The sequence below is a fragment of the Gopherus evgoodei genome, chromosome 3 (assembly GCF_007399415.2).
Source record: "Gopherus evgoodei ecotype Sinaloan lineage chromosome 3, rGopEvg1_v1.p, whole genome shotgun sequence".
In the NCBI taxonomy this organism is placed as follows: Eukaryota; Metazoa; Chordata; order Testudines; family Testudinidae; genus Gopherus; species Gopherus evgoodei.
In genome coordinates, this window is record NC_044324.1 from 222,362,616 (window position 1) to 222,370,500 (window position 7,885).

Genomic DNA, 7,885 nt, shown 5'->3' on the forward strand with positions numbered 1-7,885 from the left:
GGGCAAGAATTGGTGCCCTGAACACCCCCCAAAGAAGAGAAAGCGCGAGACCCATCAAAATAGTGCCAGCAATTTGCCACAATATTTATTCCAGTGCATGTTATTCTGCATTTTCAACCTTGGACTTCATCTGCCGCTGTGTTGCCATATCACATAACTTGGAAAGGTTCCTTTGGGATTCTTCACAATCATCTTAGTTTTGCGTAAGAATCTTAATTTTAGGTTAGTCTTCTTGACTGAACAAAATAATTCAGCATCATCTGCAAATGTTGCCAGCTCATTACTCACCTCCTTGTCTTTACAATTTATATTCATCTGCCTAACCACCACAGTGGTCCTAGTACAGATCCATGGGATACTTCACCTGTTAAGCTTTTACATGTTGAAAAACTGACCTCTGTGTTTTCTGTGTTTGAGCCCATTTCTAGTTCAGGACAGAAATTTATCTGCGAGTCTAACTACATTACTGTTATTTCTTAAATAGCGTATCGTGCATGACTTTTTCAAAAGCTATTTGAAAATCCAAATTAATTTGGTCAACCTATTCTTGTTATATATCAGCCCAGAGTGGTTCCAAAGCTATTGTGGGTCTGTGAGTAGGTGTTTTCTGGTGCTGACAAACACAAGCAGAAAACAAGTAAATTTTGATTCATCTTTGGGAAAAATCCCTGCCCTCCAAATCCTGTGATCCAGCATCAGACAAAGTTTTTTTCTCTCCACACCAAACATATTGCGATTCTTTTCCAACATCCCAGAAAGCTACATTACGACATGACTGTGACTATGGTACGTTAAGACTCCAAAAAAGAAGAGTATCAGAGGGGTAGCCATGTTAGTCTGCATCTGTAAAAGCAGCAAAGAATCCTGTGGCACCTTATAGACTAACAGACGTTTTGGAGCATGCATCTGAAGAAGTGGATATTCACCCACGAAAGCTCATGCTCCAAAACGTCTGTTAGTCTATAAGGTGCCACAGGATTCTTTGCTACTAATAAAGAAGAGTTTATCTGTGCAGCTCTCCTGTAGTGCTACAGTTGCATGGCATAATTTGCTCGTTGCTTGACATTCATTTTGTGCCCATCAGGTGGCATCTGTGAACTATCCATGCACAGCAGTCTTTCAGTAGTTGTGAATACCCTGATGATGATGATGGCTTCTTAAACAGCAGCAGTAAATATCCTCATCACTCGCACACTTCCCAGTGATATAAAAACAGTAACACTGTGAATAATTACAAAACAAAGTAGTACCCTCATGGATTTACTTTGCAAGAAAACAAAGGCCTGGAGAAATTTTGAAAAGATACTTTTTCTAAGCTATCAGGGTTCATCCTCATTAACCAGCTTGGGAAAATGCCTGTCTGGGTCTCTCCCCACATCACCCTTGTGGCTGATTTGAAGCCAGATGTGGTATCTCCTAGGTGACACCTCCACAGTGGAGCTGTCTACTTGAGGTACTTGGCCCATTCATTCTCATCTATCTCCCTGACATCATCCCCCCCGTGTTCTGGCTGCCATATATAGCAAGGGTCAGGTGTGAGTATCCTCAAAGCAGGTGAGACAAGGCCTCAGGAGGAGTTGATTTGCCTCAGTAGCCCCAGAGCCTTGGTGAGCTCCAGAGTCCTAAGCACACTGTGCTCCAGCAATGCTGTCAGTGTGAATTGGGACTGGAGCTAAAGGAGTTTGGTATTTGGGCAGCTAAATTCCCTCAGGCCCGTTTGACAATCCAAGCCATGGGTGGAGCCCAGAGCATTGTGAAACACTCTATATTCCAAGGGCTGTCTTGTGCGCCTCTTATCAGCCCCTGGGCTTGACTGCCACGTGAGAACATGACTCATATGCTCCTGATGAAACAGTTCATCAGGCCACATCCAATAGAGGAGAGCTGCTCTGAGCCAGTTAATACTTCTTTCGGTTTACACACCCTCCTTACCCATTTAAGTCCTGATGCAGCAAGACACTTAAGCATATGCATAACTTTAAACAAGTTAATAGTCCCATTGACTGCAGGGCACCCACATGTGCGTCAGGGCATTGTTGAATCAGAGCCTTAGACAGTTAGTATGGAATCTCTGCCCTGGAGACCACAGCACATTATACAAGGACTTTTGGGGATAGTTTTTTGCTTCCAAATATTTTCTGTATAATTGAAGTGCCAAATGTCTTACATTTCTGAGCATGGAGAATCCTGGCTCACTCTAGGGCCATGTCTACATCTAAAATTTTGCAGCGCTGGTTGTTACAGCTGTATTAGTACAGCTGTATAGGGCCAGCACTGCAGAGTGGCCACACTTACAGCAACCAGCGCTGCAAGTGGTGTTAGATGTGGCCACACTGCAGCGCTGTTGGGCGGCTTCAAGGGGGGTTCCGGGACCGAGAGAGCAAACCGGGAAAGGAAACCAGCTTCGCCGCGGTTTGCTCTCTCGGTCCCGGAACCCCGAGCAAGCAGGTCTCCTTCCCCGCGGTTTGCTGGCTGGCTCCGGGACCGAGAGAGCAAACCGCGGCGTTCCCGGTTTGCTCTCTCGGTCCCGGAACCCCGAGCAAGCAGGTCTCCTTCCCCGCGGTTTGCTGGCTGGCTCCGGGACCGAGAGAGCAAACCGCGGCGTTCCCGGTTTGCTCTCTCGGTCCCGGAACCCCGAGCAAGCAGGTCTCCTTCCCCGCGGTTTGCTGGCTGGCTCCGGGACCGAGAGAGCAAACCGCGGCGTTCCCGGTTTGCTCTCTCGGTCCCGGAACCCCGAGCAAGCAGGTCTCCTTCCCCGCGGTTTGCTGGCTGGCTCCGGGACCGAGAGAGCAAACCGCGGCGTTCCCGGTTTGCTCACTCGGTCCCGGAACCCCGAGCAAGCAGGTCTCCTTCCCCGCGGTTTGCTGGCTGGCTCCGGGACCGAGAGAGCAAACCGCGGCATTCCCGGTTTGCTCTCTCGGTCCCGGAACCCCGAGCAAGCAGGTCTCCTTCCCCGCGGTTTGCTGGCTGGCTCCGGGACCGAGAGAGCAAACCGCGGCGTTCCCAGTTTGCTCTCTCGGTCCCGGAACCCCGAGCAAGCAGGTCTCCTTCCCCGCGGTTTGCTGGCTGGCTCCGGGACCGAGAGAGCAAACCGCGGCGAAGCTGGTTTCCTTTCCCGGTTTGCTCTCTCGGTCCTGGAACCCCGAGCAAGCAGGTCTCCTTCCCCGCGGTTTGCTGGCTGGCTCCGGGACCGAGAGAGCAAACCGGGAAAGGAAACCAGCTTGATTACCAGAGGCTTCCTCCTTCCACGGAGGTCAAGAAAAGCGCTGGTAACTGTCTACATTGGATTACCAGCGCTGGATCACCAGCGCTGGATCCTCTACACCCGAGACAAAACGGGAGTACGGCCAGCGCTGCAAACAGGGAGTTGCAGCGCTGGTGGTGCCCTGCAGATGTGTACACCTTCAAAGTTGCAGCGCTGTAACTCCCTCACCAGCGCTGCAACTTTCTGATGTAGACAAGCCCTAGGTGTGTAGCGTGAGCTTCTCTATGACTTAGCGGGGATACCAGGCTAAAACCTCTTTTGTGCATTTGACTCACTGCAAATCCACTGCAGTGCTATTGTCAGAACACCCATTTTCAAAACCTAATTTAAATTTGCATTAGAAAAGAGCCACAGATCAACTATTCCAATGACAGGTATTATTGAGTACCCAAATGCTGCTTCTTTAGCCTGTACAGTCACAGTATTTTCTCTCTTAGCCATGTAAAAGAGTTTGCAGGCTCAGTGTAAAATTAAAATTCCACTTGGTAAGAGTTACTACTCTGTATGTAGCATACAGTATAATAGTGATGTTCGCACACAAAAACTAACACCCCCAGTAAAAGACTATGGCTTAATGTCATATTTCAGTTCAACATTTGGGCTCAATCCTGCATTCCCCCTACACCTAAATCTCATATGGAAATCACTGGAAGTTCTGGATGCACAAGGAATGCAGGATTATATTCTGCATCTTCAAGCAACGAAGAAAGACCATTTTTCTACCATTAAAACTGAGGCTCTGGGAACTGCTGAGACAACTAAGATGTGAAATGTCTCATTGAACTAGCTACTAATGAGATATCAAGTGTCTGTTGTCTGTCATGGAGTTCAGAGGCAACAGGTCAGGATTTGTTTGTTTCATTATTAAACAAAGTCAAACTCATTGTCTGACAGATGATTGTTCACTGACACTTCTGTTGGTAGAATCTGAGAGCAGAAAGGGGGATAGCTAAGAACACTTACCTGTAAATAGATTACAATACAATGGGTGCAATAGGCCGGGTTCAGCTCAGATGGGGTAAATACATAGTAGCTCCATTGAAGTACGTTGCTTTCATATGTAAAGCATCATTCAACCTTATTTTAATTCCGCCTGTGCAAAACAAGCCATTTAAATAGAGGTAATAGTATAACACACCAAATGACTCAGAAGGGAAACACAGGGAAGTCCATATTAACCTGAAAGGTGGCTGTATTCTGGCTTCCTTTACATGTCCCATCACATCTTTTTCACTATGGATCTTTTACTTGTCTCGATAAGTGTGTGGACCATTTATTCTGCTCTTCAAAGCATGGGTTTGAATATTGATACCTGTGGGTTCAACATCACTATGAAGTCTGCTTCCAAGGTGTCTTTGTTTATATTGTAAAAGCACTCTGTACCATTACCGCCCCAGATAGATCACTTTTTTACCTAGTCAGTCTATTCTGCAAATCCACATGGATAATCATTTTTTCCCCTGCAATGACAAAACTAATTCTAATGTAACAGAAAAGTGTGTCAAGAACATGTGCTGTTCAACTGTTTGTTTAAATATATTTACATGTGTTTGTGTTGTCAAGGAAAAAAAGGATATATTCACAGGAAGCTAATAAGTGGTTCTTCTTTCATAGTTTTCAAAGTATAACTAAATTTGGAAAAATCAGCTAAACAAATTCCCCAGTATATGCTCTCAAATATCACAAATATACTTGGAGGCAGTGTATGATGTGTATAACTTAGCAACATACCTAGCAACCATAACAAATAAAAACATTCTGGTTCAATGTTTCATTAAAGCCTGTAACAGGATTAATAAGTGTTTTGGAATGTGTGCTTGCTTACTGGATCTAGTAAACATCTTCAACTGTGATATGAATCTATTTAAAGTGAGGAGACAACATAAAATTAATGCATGTACCATGCTTAGGGAATAATTATTTTTAAAAAGATGCCTGCTTCTTTGTTAAATTAACAAAATATACTTGTTAATGTGCAGTTCAAGATTTATTTGTTTGATTAATTTTGCTTACATATTTAATCCCCCCCCAATCAGGTAACTGAATTTGTTACTAAACAACGCACTACTGTTCTCTTGTTTAAGACAATCCAGCTATGTTTCGTCTAAACGTTTATTTACATATTTTACAACAAATGGCACTGGAGTTTTATATTATGGTGGTGGGTGGAAGGAGGCAGTAACCCCTCATTAACATTGCCAAACACTGTCCAGTATAAAAGATTCTTGTGACCCTTTTTGAAGCTCTCTGAGACCTGCATGGTTTGTATCATGACTTTGAAATTTCTTAGGGGAATAGTCCTGGGATAAGAGAAATGCCTTTAGCTGGCTCAGGGCTGGCGCACCCCATTTGGCGACCTAGGCAGTTGCCTAGGGCGCTAACATTTGGGGGGCAGCAACTGTGGCGGCCGGACCTTCCACCTCCTCTGTCGGGGGTGGCATTTTGGGGGCGGGACCTTCCGCTGCCGAGGGTGGCAAAAAAGCTGGCGGCGCTCCTGAGCTGGCTGCATGGAAATCTGTTCGGATTTGGCTAAATTAGAAGTTAATGGATATCACAATATCCTATCTGTGATTTGCCGAGAAATGAAGGTAACTTACCAGCAACTGGAATTCTTTGAGTGGCCTCTGCATAGGGGGATCAAAGCACCTGCACGCGAGCTTCTGGAGCTTTCTACAGAGCAGTGGCCATTGAGGCCCCTTGCCCTCCTGCCTTCTCTCATCCTCGTGGGTTTAGAGTGTGTCAAAGGGGGCAAGGCCCAAACCACCCTTCAGTTCCTTCCACAAACTCAGGAATTCCTAACCCGAGACTTTGGACAAAATGGGGCAGAGGCTAATCTCAAAGAGCTCTGGTAACAGGTAAGGAACCACTTCTTCTTTGAGTTGCCTCTGCATATTCCCCTTTGTGGGAGCTTAGTGAGCCGTCTAACCGCCTGGGCAGTGGGTTGAGGAGTCCTCGGTGAGCAAGAACTGCCAAACAAGCATCAGCTCCGGAGGCCAAGCCAGGAGTGAATAGAGGCGACCAATCTCCCCAAATGAATCTGAAAGACAGAAAAAGACACACAGTCCTGCAACAAGGTGTGATCCAGACAGATGCTGCCTTTGTCTGGGATAAGGACTGACAATTCCAGGAGGTTGAAGCTCTGATAACTGTGAAACTTTCTGCATTCCTCGGACAGCCTTTGGACTATAACACACTGGCTCCTCTCGTCCACTCCATCTCTCCAGTCGTTTGGGGGACTTGTCAATAAGCTTTGGCCGCATATAAAAAAAATAGCAAAGTTCTTTGAATAGCTGGAGTCTGATACATTTGGGGAGGGAGAGGGGGCAGGTAAATGAGGGGAGGGACATGCAGACATTCTAGTGGTCTGAGCGAAATGGACAGCCCAGGCATCTTAGATGGGGCGGAGATGTGGACAGGACCACCTGTTCTGTAAGAATGCAACTCAAAGGAGATACTCTTGTGTCTCAAACTATCTGAGCTATAAAGAATAGCATCTTCACTTAGTGTATTTTTCTGCAGCTGTCTTAGCAAAGTAACTACCCCAATCAGCTCTCGAGGCATAAGAGAGCAACCCTCTCACAGATAAAGTTAATCCACGGTGTGGAAAGCTGTCAATCTGTGAATCAGAGGTTGGAACAGCAATCTGAGGTTGAGAAATCAGCCAGAGAAATGTTGTCTTTAGATCACAGAACATAAACAATCACAGTATTCCTACTGAGAAAGGTCTGAACTTATGCTTACCCCATTTATAGAACAAGATAGAACAAAACTTAACAATGGAATCATCCTTCCGCTGCTGTTAAAAATGCTAAACCCTTCACAACCCTTAGTGGGCAAGAGCCAGGATCACTCTGGTTCCATATGGCAGACTGAAGCTCAGAACCCTAATATGGCAGCCCCAATCCCATGACTTAGCCACACTGCCTCTCAGGAAGAACCTGCCATATGTTTGTTCTTGGCTGTGTTGTTTGTTAAGGGGCCTGCTTGTGTCTTCCTTTAGTGGCTAGTTCCCACAAGATAATAGCTCTCTCCTTGTGGACAATATACCTAGAGGTGTTATGGATCCTGCTTCACTTGAAATCAAAATGGGATGTCTCTTGTTGAAATATATGCTCTAGTTCAGACATGGGTATGGGTATGATGTTGCAGTCACTGGGTGACATTCTCTGGCCTGTGATATACAGGAGGTCAGACTAGATGATCTACTAGTCCCTTCTGGCCATAAAATCCTATGAACTGATGACAAAGAGAGGATTGTGAATATTAACCTGGGAGAGATTGGGTGGTTGCAGACACACACACACTAGAACATTTGATATAAGTGCAGTGGAGAAAAGTCCAGAGCTAGATTTTTCTACATGTCAGTCTGAAACCCACCCCCCAACCATCCTGTATCACCTCAGATGAAATGTGGCCTATGATTGCTGGAGTTACGGTTTAGGATGACAGCCTGCAGACAGTAATGAAGGCTATGGGCACAGGGTCTTCCCAGATCCTATTATCAATTTGAGGGGGATTTTGTTTAAAGGCACCAGAACGGAGGTTCCTATGGCATTACAGAAGAGTGTTGAAAAAGGATACATGAAGGTCATTTGGGGATTGGCAAGTCTAAGAAAAGGG